The sequence below is a fragment of the Prionailurus viverrinus genome, chromosome B4 (genome assembly GCF_022837055.1).
Source record: "Prionailurus viverrinus isolate Anna chromosome B4, UM_Priviv_1.0, whole genome shotgun sequence".
Taxonomy (NCBI): Eukaryota; Metazoa; Chordata; class Mammalia; order Carnivora; family Felidae; genus Prionailurus; species Prionailurus viverrinus.
In genome coordinates this window covers 43,096,222-43,119,117 of record NC_062567.1, presented here as the reverse complement: position 1 = coordinate 43,119,117, position 22,896 = coordinate 43,096,222, and the positions used below count along the sequence as shown (strand labels likewise).

Genomic DNA, 22,896 nt, shown 5'->3' with positions numbered 1-22,896 from the left:
CCTCTAGTTCCATCCACGTAATTGCAAATGGCAAGATTTCATTCTTTTTGATTGCCAAGTAATACTCCGTTGTGTATATATACCACATCTTCTTTATCCATTCATCCATCGATGGACATTTGGGCTCTTACCATACGTTGGCTATTGTTGATAGTGCTGCTATAAACATGGGGGTACATGTGCCTCTTTAAAAGCGTACACGTGTATTATCCCTTGGATAAATACCTAGTAGTGCAGTTGCTGGGTCATAGAGTAGTTCTTCTATTTTTAATTTTTTGAGGAACCTCCATACTGTTTTCCAGAGTGGCTGCCCCAGTTTGCATTCCCACTAGCAGTGCAAGAGGGTTCCCCTTTCTTCACATCCTCGCCAACATCTGTTGTTGTTTGAGTTGTTAACGTTAGCCATTCTGACAGGGGTGAGGTGGTATCTCATTGTGGTTTTGATTTGTATTTCCCTGATGATGAGTGATGTTGAGCATTTTTTCTTGTGTCAGTTGGCCATCTGGATGTCTTCTTTGGAGAAGTGTCTATTCGTGTCTTTTGTGCATTTCTTCATTGGATTCTTTGTTTTCTGGGTGTTGAGTTTGATAAGTTCTTTATAGATTTTGGATACTAACCCTTTATCTGATATGTCATTTGCAAATATCTTCTCCCATTCCATTGGTTGCTTTTTAGTTTTGCTGATTGTTTCTTTCACTGTGCAGAAACGTTTTATTTTGATGAGGTCCCAGTAGTTCATTTTTGCTTTTGTTTCCATTGCCTCTGGAGACGTGTTGAGTAAGAAGTTGCTGTGGCCAAGATCAAAGAGGTTTTTGCCTGCTTTCTCCTCGAGGATTTTGATGGCTTTTTGTCTTTTGTTTAGGTCTTTTCATCCATTTTGAGTTTATTTTTGTGTATGGTTTAAGAGAGTGGTCCAGCCAGGTTCATTCTTTTGCATGTCGCTGTCCAGTTTTCCCAGCACCACTTGCTGAAGAGACTGTCTTTATTCCATTGGATATTCTTACCTGCTTTGTCAAAGATTAGTTGGCCATACATTTGTGGGTACAATTCTGGGTTCTCTCTTCTGTTCCATTGATCTGAGTGTTTTTGTGCCAGTACCATACTGTCTTGATGATTACAGCTTTGTAATACAGCTTGAAGTCTGGGATTGTGATGCCTCCAACTTTGGTTTTCTTTTTCAAGATTGCTTTGGCTATTTGGGGTCTGGTTCCGTATAAGTTTTAGGATTATTTGTTCTAGCTCTGTGAAGAATGTTGGTGTTAGTTTGATAGGGATTGCGATTAGGGACCAGTTTTGGTTTTTTTTTTTTTTTTGAATGTTGTATTTATTTTTGAGACCAAGAGAGACAGAGCATGAGCAGGGGAGGAGCAGCAAGAGAGGGAGACAAAGAATCCTTAGCAGGCTCCAGGCTCTGAGCTATCAGCACAGAGCCTGACACGGGCCCCAAACCCACAAACCATGAGATCATGTCCTGAACCGAAGTTGGATACTCAACTGACTGAGCCACCCAGGCGAGGGCCCAGTTTTTTAGTGAGCCTGTGCTCCTGAGCTGTGAGCTTGACAAATGCTTCTTAGTTTTTTTCCTCATTAGGTGGGTCAAGGTGGCTACAGGATGCTGGAGTTGGGTAATTCCCTTCCCTTAGGTGGCTTAGGCTCTGATAAAACCCCAATAGTTTAGGCTCTGGTAAATTTGTGTCCCTCTAGGGTAGGCCTTGCTAAGAAGAATACAATGTGTTGATGTATTTTAAAATGGTTAGTTTATCCTTCCTCCTGCTGGGAGCATGAGGTGATTTTTCTTTGATCTTCACTGTGAGGACCTGGTAGAGTTCCTGGAGGTAAAACTTTCCGAAGTGAGGGCCCCCTCATGACTGACTCCCTTTAGAATTTTTAACTTTCAGATTTGTCTAAGCTAAGGCTCTTACAAGTCAAATACAATTTAGGTTTCCTACCCTACTACTGATTCTCCTGGAGGTTTCTGTTTATGGGTTTCTGCTCTTGTAAGTTGTGATATTCTGGATTTGCTTTTCTCCAGTTTTGAGGGCACCAATTTGCTATGTGACCCTGCCTCTCTGATGGATCTAAGAATTGTTGATTTTTCAGTTTGTTCAGGTTTTTGCTGGTCATTAGAATGGAGTGATGACTTCTGAGCTACTTTCACACTGGACTTAAGTTGGAAGTTAGAGCTTTGTGTTTTTTTTGCATTGAAAATATGAATACATGACACATGGGAAAATAATAATATGATATTTATTAACCAAGAGGATCTTACACAGTATAGTATGAAATTTTAGTTTTGATAGATGAGTTCTAGGAATATTCAGAGGTCTTTATCTGGTTTGGGGCAGGCTTTAGGGGCTAGAACCTATGTGCTGTTGTATCTTATTTATATTCTCAGTCAAATTCCCTGAATCATTGGTATTGGATTTAATAATATTGTTATTTATTAAAATAAACTTAATCTACAGTAAGCAGATACTGTTTAGACTAGACTGACTTTGTGTAAAAATCTTTACAGTGAGACTGAGATAAGCAAATCTGCCTCGTATCAGTTTGTATATGGGAGGACCAAAGTGGAAGTGAAATCAGCAAAATGAATTCATAACTGTCTTTATATGCTTTCATTAATTTATTAATGATAGAGGTGTGAGTAAAACTCTCAAAACTTGGTTGTAAAATAAGATGAAATCTGTTTTCTTATATACTGTAACAATTTTTCTTTTAAGCCTAATCATGAGCAGACAACTGTTAGTAATCTGAAAGCAAAGTTTTCTGAAATGAGTCTCCTCAGAGATTGTGGAAAGAGTGGTATGTGCATGGAGATAAGACTACAAACATGAAAACTCTGTATCCTGTTTAGTAGAATTGAAGATGACTTTGGAAATGTGTGTGTTTGCCTGTAGAATGAGTGGTAAAATTGTAAGATGCTTTATGTTTATAAAAGATGAGAAGCATCATAAAAAAGCTCACTGTGCATTTGTCAAAACCCATAGAACTTTAACTGAGAAAGTGAACCTTAATGTATGCAAATTAAAAAAAATCATTTAGAAGGTTGGAAGACCTTAGGTAGATTGCAGATTGAGACAGAAGATTCTAATTCTGTTAGAAATTATGAAAGAATCTCACTGACAGAGTTGGGGAGGAAAGGTGCTGACTTAATTAACTTTGGAAATGCATGGAACCTGAAAGACTAAAGGCGAAAGGAACTGCACATAAGCAGTGTACTCCAGTTGTCAGTGTTGCTTCCCGTAGCTGTGATTGCATGCTAGAATTAAGCAGTTAAGTAAAATAGATCGTACGAGGTAGGAACCAAATTTCTTACTTGGGATGGGAAGGTACAAATAAACAAGGGGAAGGATGATCCTCGCGGTAGTGACTTAGAATCGAAGACCTCAGTATGAGCTCATGTGTAACTTAATACAGTGTACATTTTAAGTCAGTTTAGTTCATTAACCTCAAAGCAATCAAACGTAAAAAATCTCAGCCCTGGAATTAATGAACAGCTTTTCATATTTAAGGTAGAACTAGTAGAAAAGTATATTATAGTTAATTATTTTCAACATTGGCTTTCAAAAGCATTGTAGGATTTGTTAGACCTCACAGAAAGAATGTGGGAGAGTCCTAAATCCACACCTGTGTATTAGCAATCATATTGTTGAATGACTTTGGATATGAGGGAGCTTTGTATTGATATAAACAAATACATAACCCGTAATTGTAGAGTAATGATTGCATTTTGCACTATTTGTAATTTTATTTAAAGTACTGGTAAATATATGTGGTATGCTGCTTTCTTCTCTCTCTCTTTCTCTCATTCATTCCCAGGAGGAAACACAGCAACAGAGTTTCAGTGTAGCTAATACTTGTACCTAATTTTCAGTTAAACAGTTTGTGGCAAGACTTGTAGAATGACCATTTTCAAGTCATTCTGGGGCTGAGATAAATGACTGTAGTATGCCATATAAAGTCTTGGGAAAATTCAAGTCCTGTTTTTTCTTTTGATGAAATGAAGGGCTTGAGTGAAATAATTAGGGAGATATTTCTTAGAAACCTTGGAGCATCTTTGTAATTTTTTATTATGCATGCTTATTACCACATTTTCTGGGAGAATGATTTAAAATATTTTATCTTAGTGTTGCATTGTATCAACTATAATTTTGAATTGGGAAAATACAGTCACAATATCACTGAGATTTAATTGATGCTTTATCTGAATTGATGTAGTTTTATACTAGAAATATTGCTTAGTGTTTTCTAGAGTTGTATATACTACTTATGTTATTATATATTTACTGTGTATTTTCTGATATTCCAAAGACCCATCTCTATGGAAAGGTAATACTTTGGTTTTACTCTGTTACAATGCATGTTCTGATTTAGTACTTTTGGATGGAGCTTGAGATTTTCTGAGGCTGTTGCTACATGGTCTATATTTTGAGTCGTAAGGCTTTAGAGCAAAGGGTGGTCCAAGTTTTCTAGAAACATTCAGAGTGTAAACATTTTAGTCTTTGTGGGCCACATACAGTCTCTGTTGCATGTTCTTTTTTCTTTTTCTTTTTTTCTTTCTTTCTTTCTTTTTTTTTTAACAACCTTTAAAAATGTAAAAACCATTCTTAGCTCATAGGGCCATACAAAAACAAAGCATGGGCTAGATTTGACACCCTTGTCATAGTTTGCCATTTTTGCTTTAGAGAAAAAGGATGTATGCATTCAGTTGTTGATACAAGCAAAAATTCTAGAATTGGTGTGTGTTTGTAGCTTTTCTGCATTTCAGATCATATGATTTTTCTCTGACATAATTAATGAAGTGAATTATGGTTCAGAAGCTGATGGTTCAGAAACTTGTTGCTTTCGTTTTTTTGCTTATTGTAATTGAGGTATAATTTTACATAAAGTAAAATGTACCTTTTTTTAGTATATGATATTGCAAATTTTGACAAATGCATACAATTCTGTGTTGTCAAAGATGAACAAAGCTGGACCCTAGTTAAAAGGGTAAGTTCAGATTTTAATCAGTAATATATTATTGCAGCGTGGAATAGAGTGCAGTGTAAATGGAATTCTACTTTGATTTGTACATGGGTAACTCAGTGTTTTAAAGGGAGAATGAAGGAGTAGGGAGGCGGTGAGCAGGGGTTCAGTAGAGTCAGGGGAGTGATAAATTACAAAAAAACTGGAAGGGGAAATTGGTCTGTGTGAAACCATCTGGGTTGGTTAACTGGCACTTATCCAAGGCTCCTGCCCTCCCACAGAGACTGGCAGACAGGGGCCCTATGTTCAGGTGTTGGCTGGAACAAACAGTAAATTCTTTTGGCAGCAGTGAGTTTTCTCAGGCAGGCACTTTATGAGGGACTAGGGTCATCTTAGGGATGCAGCCTTGAGCTATTAGAAGCTATGTTAGTGGGGCGCCTGGGTGGCGCAGTTGGTTAAGCGTCCGACTTCAGCCAGGTCACGATCTCGCGGTCCGGGAGTTCGGGCCCCGCGTCGGGCTCTGGGCTGATGGCTCAGAGCCTGGAGCCTGTTTCCGATTCTGTGTCTCCCTCTCTCTCTGCCCCTCCCCCGTTCATGCTCTGTCTCTCTCTGTCCCAAAAATAAATAAAAACGTTGAAAAAAAATTAAAAAAAAAAAAAAAAAAAGAAGCTATGTTAGTATTCTGTTCAAGTCTTTGTAGGCCAAGGTTGAGGCCTAGCTGAGAAAGGACTCAATGGAACCTAGATAGAGGTTAATCAGAGAATCTTTGTCGGTACCAGCACCACAATTGAGATATGGAAATGTTCTACTACCCCCCAAAATTTCCTTGTGTGTTTTTGTACTTCTTGCCCCCCACTCTCAGCTCCTTGCAGTTACTGACTTGTTTTCTGTTCCTATAGTTTTGCCTATTCCAGAATGTCATATAAATGGAATCATGCAGTATGTAGCCTTTGAGATTGGCTTCTTTGAGGCTGAATAATGCATTTGAGGTTTATCTGTGTTGCTGTGTGTATCAGTAGTTTTTGTTGTTGTGGCTGAGTAAGATTGTATGGATGCTTTACAGTTTGTTTATCCACTAATTAGTTCAAGAATATTTGGGTTGTTTCTAGTTTTGGCAGTCACAAATAAAGCTGCTTTAACTATTCGTATTATGTATGAGCCTAAGTTTTTATTTCTCTTTCATTACTCTTGGGTAAATACCTAGGAGTCAGATTGCTGTGTTCAGTGGTAACTATAATTAACTTTATAAGAAACTGAAAATTTGCCAAAGTGGCTGTGCCATTTTTCATTTCCACTAGCAGTGTATGAGAGTTCCAGTTGCTTTGCATCCTCACTAGTACTTGATATTGTCAGTTTCCTTTAAGCCATTCTTACTGTATGCAGTGGTATCTTGTATGTGTATTTGTGTGTGTGTGTGTGTGTGTGTGTGTGTGTGTGTGTGTGTATGTGTGTGTGTGTGTGTTTTAAACTGTCAAATCAGCTTTATTATTCAGAGCCACTTTGCGGAATTCAAAGAATATGGCACTTTCATAGGTTGTTTGCAAGCATCATTCTAGAGATATGGAAGGAAGGTTTTAAGTATAAATACAGTGGATTCTGAGCCTTGCCATATGCTGCTTCTATTGGAGGGTGGTGTTTCCCAGTCTAGGGAGCACAGGGCCCCCATTCTCAGGGCTGGTTAATCCCTGGGTAAAGTCACCAACCTAGGCTCTACCTGGGTTGGCATATAAGTCAGGGTATGGCTAGTAAAACATAAACTACTAGGCTTTTTAGACAGAATTAAAAAAAATAACATTCCATTTATTTAAAAGTACAGTTCTTTCCAAAGCTTTTATTTATTTTTAATGTTTGTTTATTTATTTATGTATTTATTTGTTTTGAGAGCCTAAGAGAGAGCCTGGGTGTGTATGTGTGTGAGTGGGGGAAGGGCAGAGAGATAGAGAGGAGAGAGAATCTTAAGTTTCTGACAAGCACAGAGCATGATGAGGGACTTAATCCCGTGAACTGTGAGATCATGACCCAAGCTGAAACTGACTGAGCCACCCAGGCACCCTTCTAAAGCCTTTAAATTTAGCTGATAGATCTTATTTTTTTAAATTAAAGTATGGTTGACATAAAACGTTATATTAGTTTCAAATGTACAGCATAGTGATTCAATAATTACATATACATTATGAAATGCTCACTGTGATAAGTGTTGTTACCATCTGTCAACATAAAAAGTTATTACAGTATTATTGATTATATTCCTTATGCTGGACTTTTCATGCCTGTGACTTATTCATAACTGTAAGTTTATAACTCTTAATCCGAGTCACCTATTTTGCTTATCCCCCCTTCCCTAAAACCACTCTCACTTTTGACCCAGTTGCAGATTGAGGGTTGTCATGACTACCTGTAGGTTCAGTAATTCACTAGGACTTCCAGAATTCACTGAAAGTTGTTATATGCTGGTTATGGTTTATTTCAGTACAAGTAAAAATCAGCCAGGGAAAGAGGTGCACAGGACAGGGTCCAGGAGAGTTCCAAGTGCAGACCTTCAATTGTCTTCTCCCAGTAGTGTTAGGTGTGTGGACAGCGCTTACTTCTCCCAGCAATGTGTGCCAACATGTGGAGTGATGCCAAATAGGGAAGTCAGATGAGACTTGGTGTGTTTTATTAGGGTTTGGTCATGTAGACATGATGACTTCCTGCTTTGCTGACTATAGTCTCTAGCCCCCCCAGAGGTTGGGCTTACACTGAGTGGCCCAAAGCCCCTACACATTGTTAGCCTAGATTATCTGAGGTGGCTTATGGCCTCAGATCAACAAAAAGGCACTCTTAGTAAAGACAATTCAAGGGTTTAGAGATTACCTTACACTGGCTGAGGGCAAAGGCCAGCTCTATGTAAGGAAAAGGTTAATCATCTACTGCAGTTATGTATTTAGAAGTGTATTGGTTAATTTCCAAATTTTTAGGATTTTGTAGATATCTTTCCTTATATATTCTACTCTAATTTTCTTGTGGCCAGAGAACATACCATGTATGATTTCAATTCTTTGTTGCATAGCCCATATTCTTGTGAATATTCTGTATGTACTTGAGAATACTGTTTATTCTGCTATTCTGGAATGTTTTCTTTTCCAGTACATTGCAATAATTTTTGTCTTAAGATTAGAATTATTTGGTCTTTGAAAATTTTAGAGAATTTACCAGTAGATGTATGGGCTATGTTCTCCCTCCCTTTTTCTCCCACCTGGGAAACATGAATTTACTCTCTTGATTTTATTAATAGTTGTAGCTTATTCAGGTTTCTAAAAACTTGTCTTGATGTAGTTTTGTAAGCTCATGTTGTTCCTATACTTTTGGAAAATCTGTGGTACTTTTTTTATTTTATTTTTTTACTTTAGGGATTTCTTCCTTTATTTTTCTTATACTTTTTTTGGATTAGCTCTTTACTTCTCATCCTTTTAGCTTTTATAATTTAAACATCCTTAGTACTATTTTTACCTGTACCTCAAAGTTTCATTATTTGCATCTAATATTTAGTAATAATGTAATAATCTAATAATGGAAATTTACAATTTTCATTAAGGTTTCTTTGAACTGTGTTTTTTTAGAAATGTGATTCTTAATTTCAAAACAGATATGGATTTTTCCTAGTTAATATTTCTAGGTTAATTAATTACAATTACTGTGTGGCATGTATGGTAGTCCTGTACTTAAGGTTTGCATTATGGTCCAGTGTGTGGTTATATCTAGAAAATATTGGGGCGCCTGGGTCGCTTCGTCATTTGAGCATCTGACTCTTGGTTTTGGCTCAGGTCATGATCTCACAGTTCTTGGGATCAAGCCTGTGTAGGGTTCTGCACTGACAGTGGGGAGCCAGTTCAGATTTCTCTATCCCTCTCTCTATGCCCCTCCCCCAAGCACACGTGCTCCCATTCTCTGTCTCTCCTTCTCTCTCAAATAAGTAAACTTAAAAAAAATTCCATGTGGGGCATGACTCTTGGTCTTGAGGTTGTGAGTTTGAGCTCTATGTTGGGCGTAGAGCTTACTTTAAAAAACTTTTTAAAAATCTTTAAAAAAAATAAAAATATTCTATGTGTGCTTAAGAAGATTGTATATTCTGTGTTTTTTGAATGCAGTGTTCTAGATGTGTCCATTCAATCAAATTTGTTCTGTTGAAATCTTCTGATTCCTGATTTTTAAGTCTCTGATTTATTGCTGAGAGAAGTGTGTTAAAAATATTTCGCTTGGTGATTAATTTGGCAGTTCTTTCTATAGATATGCCTATTTTGCTTTATGTGCATTGAGGCAGTGTTTTGAAATAGAGGTAAGATAAAGACTTCTCTTCCTAACGTACTTATACCATTATTTATTGACTTAGTTGCTGCTAATGCATTTTGCCCCAGAGTTTTGTTAGCTATTGCTTGCCATATCCACTTTTCTCTGGTAAGTTTTTGCCTCATTTATATAGTGTTCCATCTTTTTACTTTTTGTGTGTTTATATTTTCTAGGTGTTTCTTTTTTAAGTAGCATATAGTTGCAGTTTTTGGGTTGATTTTAAATCCATTGTTAAAGTTTGTCTTCTACTGAAGCTTTTTAAAAAAATTTTTAAAAAAATGCTTTTATTTATTTTTGAGAGAGACAGAACACAAGTGTGGGGTCGGGGACAGAGAGAGAGGGAGACCACAGAATCCGAAGCAGGCTCCAGGCTCTGGGCTGTCAGCACAGAGCCTGATGTGGGACTCGAATTCATGAGCCGTGAGACCATGGCCTGAGCTGAAGTCTGACTGAGCCACCCAGGCACCCATCTACTGAAGCTTTTTTAAGTCCTTTTACAACTTGTGCTTATTGTGGTTGCTCATGTATTTGGATTCATATCTGACATTTTATTTTGAGTTTTCTATTTGTTCTGCCCATTTCTTTTCTCTTCTTTCTTGTCTTTCATATCAATTATATTTTGTCATTCAGTTTTTTCCATCTGCAAATTTGCAGTCTTTTGAGAATTTTAAAAATTTTATTTTTTTGAGAATTCTTAAAATTCTAGGATTTTTTTGACATGTATACTTATGAAATCCTTAGTATACTTTATCTCTGCTTATTATCCTTTTGTCTTATATATGTCATTATCATGAGTTTAAGTTCTCCTGCATTGTTTCCAGCCCACAAGACATTATTTTTAAAATTGAGGTAAAAAGAATAACATAATAATTATGGTATGCCTACTATATATACAAGCTAATCAATAGAATATTACCAGTACAGATTGCTGTCTATACTGGTTGCCTCCTTGCTTGCACCATACATCATACTTAATTCTTTAATTGTTTTTGGCGTTGTGAAGTAGTGTGAGACTCTAAAGAGAACCCCCCTCTCCACCATGAGTTTTAAAAATATACACTAGATTTTCAATTTGATAAATTTTGAGAGTTAGATTAGAAATTAATTCCTAGTCAGGTCCCATTTTCTTTTTGTCAGTTATTTCAATTTAAGGAAAGAGTTTATTCTGTAGCTTTCAAACGATTTTGTCCTTCTTCTTTTCTACCTGCTTTCCATCTCTGGTAGATTAATGAATGCCTATTGAAATGCCTACTGAGGGGTGCCTGGGTGGCTCAGTCGGTTAAGCGTCCGACTTTGGCTCAGGTCATGATCTATGGTCCATGAATTCGAGCCCCGCGTCGGGCTCTGTGCTGACAGCTCAGAGCCTGGAGCCTGTTTCCGATTCTGTGTCTCCCCCTCTCTCTGACCCTCCCCCGTTCATGCTCTGTCTCTCTCTGTCTCAAAAATAAATAAAACATTAAAAAAAAATAAAAAAAATGCCTTCTGAAATGTACTCTTTGGTTTTTTTAAGTAGTATTTATATAGAACTTAATAGCAAATTAATATCTTACCTGTTGCTTTATATTCTTTTGGTAAGTAAATCGGTGTGAAGTCATCCTATTTAAAATACGTGTTTCTGATGTTTTAAAAAGTAACTATTAAATGACTGTTTCTCTTTTGTTATTTTCTGTGGTTACCTTGAAGTTTTTTCTTTGACTTGTTTGATTCCAGGGTGAAGTTGGAAGTAACTAATTCTTGCTTTTTGGCCCTAGTTAGTATCCAGGTAGCTCTAAAATTAGCACCATTATCAGAAGACTGGAGATTTTCTAGCTACTATTTCATTCTGAGTTTTGGAGTCTCAGAAGAAAATGGAGTCTATAGTTTTGTCAAAGAATCTTTTTTTTTTTTTTTTTTAATTTTTTTTTTTTTCAACGTTTTTATTTTATTTTTGGGACAGAGAGAGACAGAGCATGAACGGGGGAGGGGCAGAGAAAGAGGGAGACACAGAATCGGAAACAGGCTCCAGGCTCCTAGCCATCAGCCCAGAGCCTGACGCGGGGCTCGAACTCACGGACCGCGAGATCGTGACCTGGCTGAAGTCGGACGCTTAGCCGACTGCGCCACCCAGGCGCCCCAAGTTTTGTCAAAGAATCTTAATCTCCCCCTTTTCCCCCCCACAAACAGTAGGTCTACTGTGGGTGTCTGATTAAGATTGCAGACTTTTCTCTGTTGATTTATGTGGATTTGAAAAAGAGTAAAAAGTGATGGCTTTTTATTTTCAGCAGTGTTTAAACATTTGGAAGTATACCAGTTTTCCCAGGTGAAATCTCAGCATTATTAATTGGTTTCGAGTAATGCAGTTTTCTTAAAGGCACGATGGCTTCTCCTATTTGACTGGACCTACTTGAAGGACAAAAAAAAAATTTATGATTATTTTAAAAAACATTAGTTTTGTGGGGCACCAGAGTGGTTCAGTCAGTTAAGTGTCTGATTCCTGATTTTGGTTCAGGTTGTGTCCCAGGTTGTGTTATGGGATTGAGCCATGTGTTGGGCTCTGAGCTGAGCATGGAGCCTAGTTGGGACTGTGTACCTCTCTCCCTTTGCCCCTCTCTCTCGCGTATGCTCGCTGTTTGTCTCTCTCTAAAATAAAAACAACAACAACAACAAGAACAACAAGAAAGCATTAGTTTTGTGATCTTTTTCACACTTTATTAAGAATAGCTAATGGTTGATGTAAGTCACCCAGTGTCAAAGTAATACAGTGTCAAAGTGACTGCACTATTTATATTGTGTATATTTTTATGAAAATTCGTAGGTAAGTTAACATAATGCCTCTTTTACCACTTTGGCAGAATTTTCTAAACTGAGAATACAAGCGTTTAAAGGATATTTAATTATATTCATTTGTTCATATCTTATAAGTAAAATGAGACTCTGGTGTGTATAATATATTGAGTGAAGAAGCAAACTAAAACATCATTGAGGGTTACCACTAAATATTTATATATGTAAAGAATTGGATACTAAAAGCTTGAATTTGTAATAGAAGTTTGACAGTCTCTTTTTATCTTCACAGATCTTTGGATATTTATACTCAGTAAAATTTAAGCAGTAATTGTGAAATCTAAAAATTCTACTTCTCAAGTTATAAAACTTTTGAGGAAAATATGGAAGACTGTTGTGTGGGAAGTAATTTATTTGGTGCTTTGCTTCCTAATATGATCTTCCATAGCTTTAAGAGCTAATTATTAACTAATATTTAGGGCCAACTGGCTAGTGAGTTAAATACATTAACACCACTGTAAAAGAACAGAGTGCTAAGGACAAACAGATGCTTCAGAAAGTCGGATTCTTCTTCACTAGTTTTGAGCCCTAAGTGAATTAGAATTCCTTGAGGATCTTTTATTTTTATTTATTTTTTGCTGGAGAGTATTTAATGTGGATGCTCAAGGCCTGGGCAGAGTGGGGAGTGCTCTGGAATTAGGCAGACAGGCAAGGTGGGTGGTTTGCAAGTCCACACCTGACCCCAGGAGAGGATGCTGGGTGATGGGTGCTGGCTCAGGCATGCCAAGGGGAGTACCAGAAGGATGGCCCAGGCAGGCAGACTCACCAGGGGACTCGCAGGCCAGCCCATGAGAAGGTATCTAGCCCAGGTGGTGAGTGCCCAGGCCAGAACATAACCCAGGGTTGTAGCTGGTTGGTGGCTCCCAGAGCCTAGGAACTGGCATTGTTAGGGACCTTCCTGAGCTGCTGCTGGAATGCAAGGCATATCTGCTGGGTGGACTCAAGCAGCTTCTGGAGGCAGGCATGGAGGGGGTCATTTTTCTCCTCCTAAGTGGTCCAGACAGGAGTTGATCTGGTCCATCATGGAGTTGACGGCAGCATGTTCTGCTTCCCAGAAGCCATCATCCTTGCCTTTTGTGCCTGCCTCCATCGGCATGCCCAGGTCCCTGTCGGGGCCTGACATTGTGCTATGATGGAATGCTGTGTTGGGTGAAAGGTCAAGGTGCTTTTAGACAATATTGATGCTTGGGTCCCAACCCAGACCAATTTAATCAGAATCTCTGATCGAAGAGCCGAAGTTATTGATATTTTTAAGAGTTTCTTTTTTTTTTTCCTGATATTTTTAAGAGTTTCTGAAGTAAGTCATTCCCAAATGCTGCTGGGATTGAAAATTTATGCTTTTGGTATTTCATCCTGGTGGTGGTGATGGTGGCATCGTCATCATCATTAGTGTGTGTGTATATGTGTGGAGGAGGGAGCACAGTCTAAGAAACACTATGTTAAAGAAAACTTGTATTAGTCTGTTCAGGCTTCTATAACAAAATACCATTACTGGTGACTTAAAAATAGCAGAAATTTATTTCTCTCAGTTCTGGAGGTTGGAAGATCCAAGATCAAGGTGCTGGCAGATTTGGTGTCTGCTGAGGGCCTGCTTTCTAGATGGCTGTTTTTCACTGAAACCTCACAAAGTAGAAGAGACAGGGGAGCTTTCTTGGGCCTTATTAGTAAGGGCAGTAATCCTATTTATGAGGGTTCTACCCTAGTAACTATTTACCCCCAGAAGCCCTACCTCCTAATACCATCACAGTGAGAGTCGAGATTGCAACATACATGGACTTTCATACCATAGCATAATTGCTATATTTACAATTCTAGTTTCTGAATATTCAAGGACTGATGATTGGGTTTTGAAGTTACGAAAGTGTGAATAAATCAGACAGTTTAGCTGAGTTTTCTTCCTTTAACAGTTCATTGTTTCATTGTTTATGGTGACATAAATATCAAGTTTTATTTATATATTAAATGTTTTTTAATGTTTATTTATTTTTGAGACAGAGAGACAGAGCATGAACAGGGGAGGGTCAGAGAGAGAGAGAGGGAGACACAGAATCTGAAACAGGCTCCAGGCTCTGAGCTGTGAGCACAGAGCCTGATGCGGGGCTCGAACTCACAGACCTTGAGATCATGACCTGAGCTGAAGTCTGACGCCCAACCAACTGAGCCACCCAGGCGCCCCACAAGTTTTAATGTTAAGTTGGCTTTTCTGTCACAGATTGTTCTCTTTATATCAGTTTTCATCAAGATACTGTTTTAGGTAAGACCACAGATGGAAGGTTCAGGATGTGATTTCCCTGGTCTTTCTCTGTCAGTCATTCTCATGGATGTTGACATTGGCCCTTATGAGAGGAGTCCCGGTAGATTGAAGGAAGAGCTGTGAGACTTTTGAAAACACGCCATTTGTAAGATGTTGCGAATGGGGGTAGTTATATGAGGCCTTGTTGGGAGAAGAGTTGAAGTGACCGTCTAAACTTTAAAGTGATGCTTTTGGGTGGTATTTGGATCTAAAAATTGATGTTCGTGTTCACAGTTTATTTTTAATTTTAGAGAGCAAGCGAGTGGCGGAGAGGGGCAAAGGGAGAGAGAATCTAAAGCAGGCTCCATGCCCAGTGTGAAACTGGACACAGGGCTCAATCCCACGACCCTGGGATCATGACCTGAGCCAAAATCAAGAGTTGGACGCTCAACCGACTGAGCCACCCAGGCATCCCCATTGTTTTAAGTAACAGAAGTCCCTGTGATTTAAACAGAAAAAGTATTTTTAAAGAGGTTATTGGGTTACTCCTAATAATATTGGGTTATTTCCTAAATGGTAGGAGAACCAGCCTTCGAATCTGTAGCCAGGAACAATGCTACAAATCATACCACAGATGTGATCCAGTGATAGCACTGGATGTTAGGTAGCATATTTGCCACTATTTGTACTCTCACTGACATGAGGCAACAGATATTCCTAAAACAGATATTCCTAAAATTGCTGCTAGTTCTTTTTGCAAAAGTGGATTAAAGAAGGCTGAATTAATTCAAACTAGATTTAATTTTCTTTTGCTATTGCCCCCAACCTCACCAGCATGGATTGCTTGTGGTCCCTGCTATGCTGCTCTGCTGTTGCTTCCTTCTTCTCTGCCTCCTCTTCCTCCTTTTCTTGGTTTGTCTGACTGGCAAAACCCAAATCTTATGCACCTGTCCCACTTGCAAGGGAGGTTCGGAAAGCAAATAGCTGCTGCTTTCAGTTTCTTTAGTTTCAAGTGATTCTGTCTCATAAAGTGGAAGATTCTTTAAGCATAGGAAGGTAGTTTAGATACTAGATGGCCCCCTCAGATGCCAGGTATCCATGGCAGACATTTTGTAAGTGAATGATCATAGGATTTGTGGCTGTCTTTGCCATGATTTGAGTATTGGTTTTATTTCCCCCCCCTTTTTAATGTTGAAAGAGTGAATGAGGTATGGTGGTGGACATAAAGGAAGAAGAGAGTTAATAGAACTATAAGTTTTGTAACTGGAATGGGCCCCAGGAAAAATCTAAGCCAATATAAAAAAGAAAATACCAATTATAAGAGTTAATGTTCTTTAGGTAGATGTCGTTCTCTGAGAAGTCATCTTGACTCCTAATAATGAAACCGATTTTTACCCCCATTAGTCCTCATAAGAAAGCTGCTATATAATGTAATGAACAATACCATTATAATACCCACAAGTCATAGATTTCTTTGGCATTTATCCCTGTTGCATCAGGGCAAAGTGTAATTTTGTAAAAGCAGGTGAGATGAGCTGGAGAGGTGAACTGAGGAAATATTCAAGGGTAAAGGCAAGATTCTCCTCAAAAACTAATTTTGGGATTTCTGTAATCGATAGTAATTAAAGGCGTGACTGAAGTAATTTTACCTTGAAAACATAAATTCTCTCCACCAGGCCATTAAAAAAAAAGTCCATGAAACTATCTATGTATAACTTCTGGTTTTGAGCAATGGGATATTCTAGTATACCCTCTAATGTAACCTTGTAGCAAAATGTGTCTTGAGTAGACTAATTATATGGGTTTATTAGGTATAAACCAGTTTTAAATTTAGGGGAAATATTGTTGCAGTAAAGTGTTACAGGTATTGCTATATCAATCTGTACAGTAGGGGAACAAAGGAGAGAGTATTCAGTTTTATTTTGGGGGCTATTTCAGATTGACCTTTTCTAGCTGAGCAGTTGTTTTCCAGAGGGACAAGGTATGGAAATGGGTAATAGTTTTTAGTCAGTAGGAACACTGTGTGCCAGACTCTTTCATGCTGTTGCACGTTCAAGGAATAGCAAACAGCTTGTAACTGGAACATAGTAGAAGAATAATGATATTTGTTAAAATAAAATTCTGCCTGTTTTTTCAGGTTATGGTTCTGTAATACACACATACAAAATGTCCCAAGAGCAGGTGAATGCAAACCATTATTAAGCATTTGAGTGCTGACTGTACATACTCTTGCCATTATATTAGATTGTTTTGTGATAGGGGTTACAGTAATAAGTAAGGCAAGGACCTGGAATATAGAGGGGTGGGAAATGTGTGAAGAGCCCTAATATTTTATGTATTTGATGTACAGGGGATATTGAAATGTACAGGGAGAGTGTGCTTGAGGGAGTCATGAAATTCTTCACCAAATATCACTAATGGTGACATTTGAACTCTTCTGAAGAATCAGGATATTTATGACAGTATAGAAGGAGGAGAGAGACATTCTAGACAGTATATCCTCTATTATATTTAAAGGACCTCAAAATGCATCACCTATGATTTCTTCAGAAAGGATTGTAGACAATAGCAATTTGGGAAAATGCATAACTTGGAGATATTGGGGGTTTGGTTCCATACTACGGCCATAAAGTGAATATCACAGTGAAGTGAATCAAGTGAACTTGTAGGTTTGCCAGTACATATAAAAGTTATATTTACACTATACTGTAGTCTATTAGTGTATACTGTAGTCTGTTAAGTGTGCAATAGCATTATGTCTAAACAATGTATATACCTTAATTAAAAAATACTGCTAAAAATGCATACCATTATTTGAGCTTACAAAGTGAGTGATGATCACAGATCACCATAACAAATATAATAGTAATGAAAAGTTGAAATATTGGGAGAATTACTAAAGTGTGACGGAGACATGACGTGAGAAAGTGCTGTTGGAAAATGGTTCTGATGGACTTTCTTGATAAAGTGTTATCACAAACCTTCAATTTGTAAAAACAAAACAAAACAAAAAAACATAGTATCTGTGAAACGCAATTTAACAAGGTATGCCTGTACTATAGTTAGCATTTTGTTTGATAATAGGGAATTAAATGGATTTAGTATGTTACTTATTTCCAGGTTTATAAACTTTATCTTCTTAGAGTGGTATATTAGTATTATTTCTGAATTAAATTTATTCTTTATATTATGTCCAACTTTTTGAAATTAGTCAACTAGACTGAGTGTTTAAGGATCATTCTTAGCAACCTAATTTTCTCCAGGATAACCAGTTTATATATGTAGAATTCCATTATGATGAATATTATCACAGCAAAGAGTCTATTTAATAGAGCCATCCCCATGTTCCTTCTTGTCCCTCAATAGTAGAATCTTTTTCATATGGTTACTGTACATTTTCTTTTAAAAAAAAAAAACACCTCTAAAATGAATGCTTTCACTGTCTTTTGTCAATCACCACTTATTGTTAAAATGTAATACAAACACAGTCAAGTAGAGGGGAAGCATGGAATTATAGCCGACTTCTTCACAGTTCTTTTTTTTCTTTGTTGTTCTATCAGGAAACATATCCTTGAATTCTCCAACCTCCACTTCACTTAAAAGCCCAATTTACTAACCAAAGTAAGATGGAACTGGTGCAGGGGTCAGGAAGAGGAAGAGTGTATGAATTTCGCATGATACTTTTTTTTTTTCACTTTCATTAGAGTAGTCAAAATTTTTTTCACTGGTTGTAAAATTTCACCTTCTATATGTCACATTATGTTCTTAGAATGTGGCATGACTCCTACACTTTGGGGCCGGTTTGGTTTCATATGCAGCTTTTTATTGCAGTTTCTTTTGCCCTGTTCCTATAGCCCAACTTTTTATTTTACTAAGTAAGACCCTTTTTATTTTATTTACCTTTTCTGCCCAACTCTCCTAATTTTTGCACTAATTTTTCTTTTACTCTGTTGAGTGGTTCCATGGTTGTAGAAGGAAAAACAATGAGATAAAGATGCTCATTTCATCCTTCTCTGAAGTCATCATGCTGCCCCCTAAACTCTGTCTCTATTCCGTTTTGTTGAATGACACCAGTGTGGACTCATTCACATTTGCCAGCTCTTGAGAGCCATCCTGCTCTATCATTTATCTTTCTTCTCCCACATTGTTCCATCTTTCCACTTTTGTTTTCATCAGTTCTCATTTGGAATATTTCAGAAGTTTTGTGCTTTGCTTTTCTTTCTTGAATTTCTTCACCTTATCACCAGTGATTAAAACGATAATCTTACTGCTTTAATTTTGTGTTTAGAGTCTAAAATACCTTTGCATCACCTATAGGTCATGCAGTTCAAGCTTCTTTGCACATCAGAATAGGTCCCTTCTGTGGGATTTCTTTTGTTGGCAGGTGTTCCCCTCAACCCACTACATTCTGCAGCTCTACTGATCTTGCTCTTTATTGAATGTGTCATGACTTCTGATGTCTTTTGCATATGCTGTGTCTTCCTGGAATGCTGTTTCTCATTTTGGGAACTGCCTAAATAAAAGTACTGTTTCTCTGGCAAGCTTTTATTGACAACTGTTAACATTTACTAGCTTGATTAAGTATCACTTCCTTGTACTGTCTTAGCACCCTGTTCATACATCTCCTGCTACGTTTATCACTCCTCGCCTAGAGGCAGGTTTCATAGGAACAGTTGTTTTGCCTTGCTTATTTTTGTATTTCTTATGTCAAGGATGATGCTTAGCTCCTAATAGGTGCTTAGTACATTTTAAAAAATTGAATAATATCTTGGTAATTTATAAAATACTTCTGTGTTTTTCTACTTCCTGTGGCTCTTTCTCTTTCTATATTAAACTTGTAGTGAGTTTTTAACTTAAATGTTAATCAGGTAACATAGGGAAATTTTAGTATTTATAGATGAAATTTATTACTTTACATTTTAAATATTTGAACAAATGAAGGTATCAGCAAGATTTACTTCTAAATTTTTATCAAATTTTCATCTTGACAAATGTCTCATTTTCACTTGTATTTGAAGCTTTTAACCTTGAAGTAACATGACTTGGTATATTTTTTACTATTAAATAGTGTGAGAATTATCTATTAGCTTTGATAAGCAGTGGCATACAAATAATTTTATTACTAAAATTCTAATTGAGCTAATTTATTAACAACTTTTTAAAAAATATAATTTATTATCAAGTTGGCTAGCATACAGTGTATACAGTGTGCTCTTAGTTTTGGGAGCTTACATACAACACCCAGTGCTCATCCCAACAAGTGCCCTCCTCAATGCCCATCACCCATTTTCCCCTCTCCACACCCCTCCCCCCACCGCCCCACCAACCCTCAGTTTGTTCTGTGTATTTAAGAGTCTCTTACGGTTTGCCTCCCTCCCTCTCTGTTTGTAACAATTTTTTCCCCCTTCCTTTCCCCCATGGTCTTCTGGTAAGTTTCTCAAGTTCCACATATGAGTGAGAACATACGATATGTGTCTTTCTGTGACTGACTTATTTCACTTGGCATAATACCCTCCAGTTCCATCCACGTTGCTACAAATGGCAGGATTTCATTCTTTCTCATTGCTAAGTAGTATTCCATTGTATATATAAACCACATCTTCTTTATCCCTTCATCAGTTGATGGACATTTAGGCTCTTTCCATAATTTGGCTATTGTTCAAAGTGCTGCTAAAAACATTGGGGTACCTGTGCCCTTATGCATCAGCACTCCTGAATCCTTTGGATAAATTCCTAGCAGTGCTATTCCTGGGTCATAGGGTAGGTCTCTTTTTAATTTTTTTGAGGAACCTCCACAGTGTTTTCCAGAGTGGCTGTACCAGTTTGAATTCCCATCAACAGTGCAGGAGGGTTCCTGTTTCTACACATCCTTGCCAGCATCTGTTGTTTCCTGAATTGTTAATTGTAGCCACTCTGACTGGTGTGAGGTGGTATCTCAGTGTGGTTTGGATTTGTATTTCCCTGATGGTGAATGATGTTGAGCAGCTTTTCATGTGTCTGTTGGCCATCTGGATGTCTTCTTTGGAGAAGCGTCTATTCATGTCTTCTGCCCATTTCTTCACTGGATTATTTGTTTTTCGGGTGTTGAGTTTGGTAAGTTCTTTATTAGATTTTGGATACTAACTCTTATCCGATATTTCATTTGCAAATATCTTCTCCCATTCTGTCGGTTGCCTTTTAGTTTTGTTGATTGTTTCCTTTGCAGTGCAGAAAGTTTTTACTTGATGAGGTTCCAAAGTTCATTTTTGCTTTGAATTCCATTGCCTTTGGAGATATGTTGAGCAAGAAATCACTGAGGGTGAGGTCAAAGAGGTTGTTGCCTGTTTTCTCCTCTAGGGTTTTGATGGTTTCCTGTGTCATATTTAGGTCTTTCATCCATTTTGAGTTTATTTTTGTGTATAGTGTAAGAAAGTGGTCTAATTTCATTTTTCTGCATGTTGCTGTCCAGTTCTCCTGGCACCGTTTGCCAAAGAGACTGTCTTTTTTCCATTGAATACTCTTTCCTGCTTTGTCAAAGATTAGTTGGTCATACATTTGTGGGTATGATTCTGGGTTCTCTGTTCTATTCCATTGGTCTATGTGTGTGTTTTTGTGCCAGTACCATATCGTCTTCATGATTACAGCTTTGTAGTAGAGGCTAAAGTCCGGGATCATGATGCCTCCTGCTTTGGTTTTCTTTTTCAATATTACTTTGACTATTCGGGGTCTTTTCTGGTTCCATACAAATTTTAGGATTGTTTATTCTAGCTTTGAGAAGAATGCTGGTGCTATTTTGATTGGGACTACACTGAATGTGTAGATTGCTTTAGGTAGTATTGACATTTTAACGATATTCTTCCAGTCCATGAGCATGGAACGTTTTTCCATTTCTTTGTGTCTTCTTCAGTTTCGTTCATAAGTTTTCTGTAGTTTTCAGCATACATCTTTGGCTAGGTTTATTCTTAGATATTTTCTGGTTCTTGGCCCAGTTGTAAATGGGACCAATGTCTTGATTTCTCTTTCTGGTGCTTCATTATTGATGTATAGAAATGCAACTGATTTCTGTATATTGATTTTGTATCCTGTGACTTTGCTGAATTCTTGTATCAGTTCTAGCAGCTTTTGGTGGAGTCTTTTGGGTTTTCCATGTAGGGTATCATGTCATCTGCGAAAAGTGAAAGTTTGACTACTTCTTTGCCAATTTGGATGCCTTTTATTTCATTTTGTTGTCTGATTACTGAGGCTAAGACTTCTGACACTATGTTAAACAACAGTAGTAAGAGTGGACATCCCTGCCGTGTTCCTGATCTCAGGGGGAAAGCTCTCAGTTTTTCCCCATTGAGGATGATATTAGCTGTGGGCCTTTCATATATGGCTTTTATGATGTTTAGGTATATTCTTTCTATCCCTACTTTCTTGAGGGTTTTTATTGAGAGAGGGTACTATGTTTTGTCAAATGCTTTTTCTGCATCTATTGACAGGATCAAATGGTCCTTATTCTTTATTTTATTAATGTGATGTATCACATTGATTGATTTGCAAATATTGAAGCAGCCCGGCAGCCCAGGAATGAATCCCACTTGATCATGGTGAATAATTCTTTTTATATGCTGTTGCATTCGATTTGCTAGTATCTTGTTGAGAATTTTTACATCCATGTTCATCAGGGATATTGGCCTGTAATTCTCCTTTTTAGTGGGGTCTCTGTCTGGTTTGGGAATCAAGGTAATGCTGCCTTCAGAGAATGAGTCCGGAAGTTTTCCTTCCATTTCTGTTTTTTTGGAACAGCTTGAGAAGGAAAGGTATTAATGTCTGGTAGAATTCCCCTGGTAAGCCATCTGGCCCAGAACTCTTATTTGTTGGGAGATTTTTGATAACTGATTCAATTTCTTCACTAGTTAGTTATGGGTCTGCTCAAATTTTCTATTTCTTCCTGTTTGAGTTTTGGTAGTGTGTGGGTGTCTAGGAATTTGTCCATTTTTCTGACATATAACTTTTCATAGTATTCTCTGATAATTGTATTTCTGAGGGGTTTGCTGTGATAAGTCCAATTTCATTTGTGATTTTATCTATTTGGGTCCTTTCTCTTTTCTTTTTGAGAAGTCTGACTAGGGATTTATCAATTTTATGTTTTCAATAAACCAGCTCTTAGATTCATTGATCTGGTCTGGTTTTGTTTTTTTGTTTTTTTGTTTTTTGTTTTTGAGTCTTTATTGTTTATTTCTGCTCTGGTCTTTATTATTTCTCTTCTTCTCTTGGCCTTGAGGTTTCTGAGCTGTTCTGCTTCTTGTTCCTTTAGGTGTGCTATTAGATTTTGTATTTGGGATTTTTCTTGTTTCTTGAGATAGGCCTGGATTGCAATGTATTTTCCTCTTAGGACTGCCTTTGCTGCATCCCAGAGGGTTTGGACTTTTGTGTTTTCATTCATTTGTTTCCATATATTTTTAAATTTTCTCTTTAATGGCCTGGTTGACCCTTCCATTCTTTAGTAGGATGTTCTTTAACCTCTATTCATTTGGAGGTTTTCCAAACTTTTTCCTGTGGTTGATTTCAGGTTTCATAGCATT

At 37.5% G+C, this 22,896-nt stretch overlaps 1 protein-coding gene and 1 pseudogene across 1 annotated transcript in view; one reads left to right on the top strand and one right to left on the bottom strand.

Annotated features, from left to right (window-relative positions):
* The window catches only part of LRP6 (LDL receptor related protein 6), a 179,005-nt gene that overhangs the window by 42,806 nt on the left and 113,303 nt on the right, over window positions 1-22,896 (top strand). The window lies entirely within an intron of this gene.
* On the bottom strand, window positions 12,988-13,240 carry LOC125169777 (bublin coiled-coil protein-like; annotated as a pseudogene).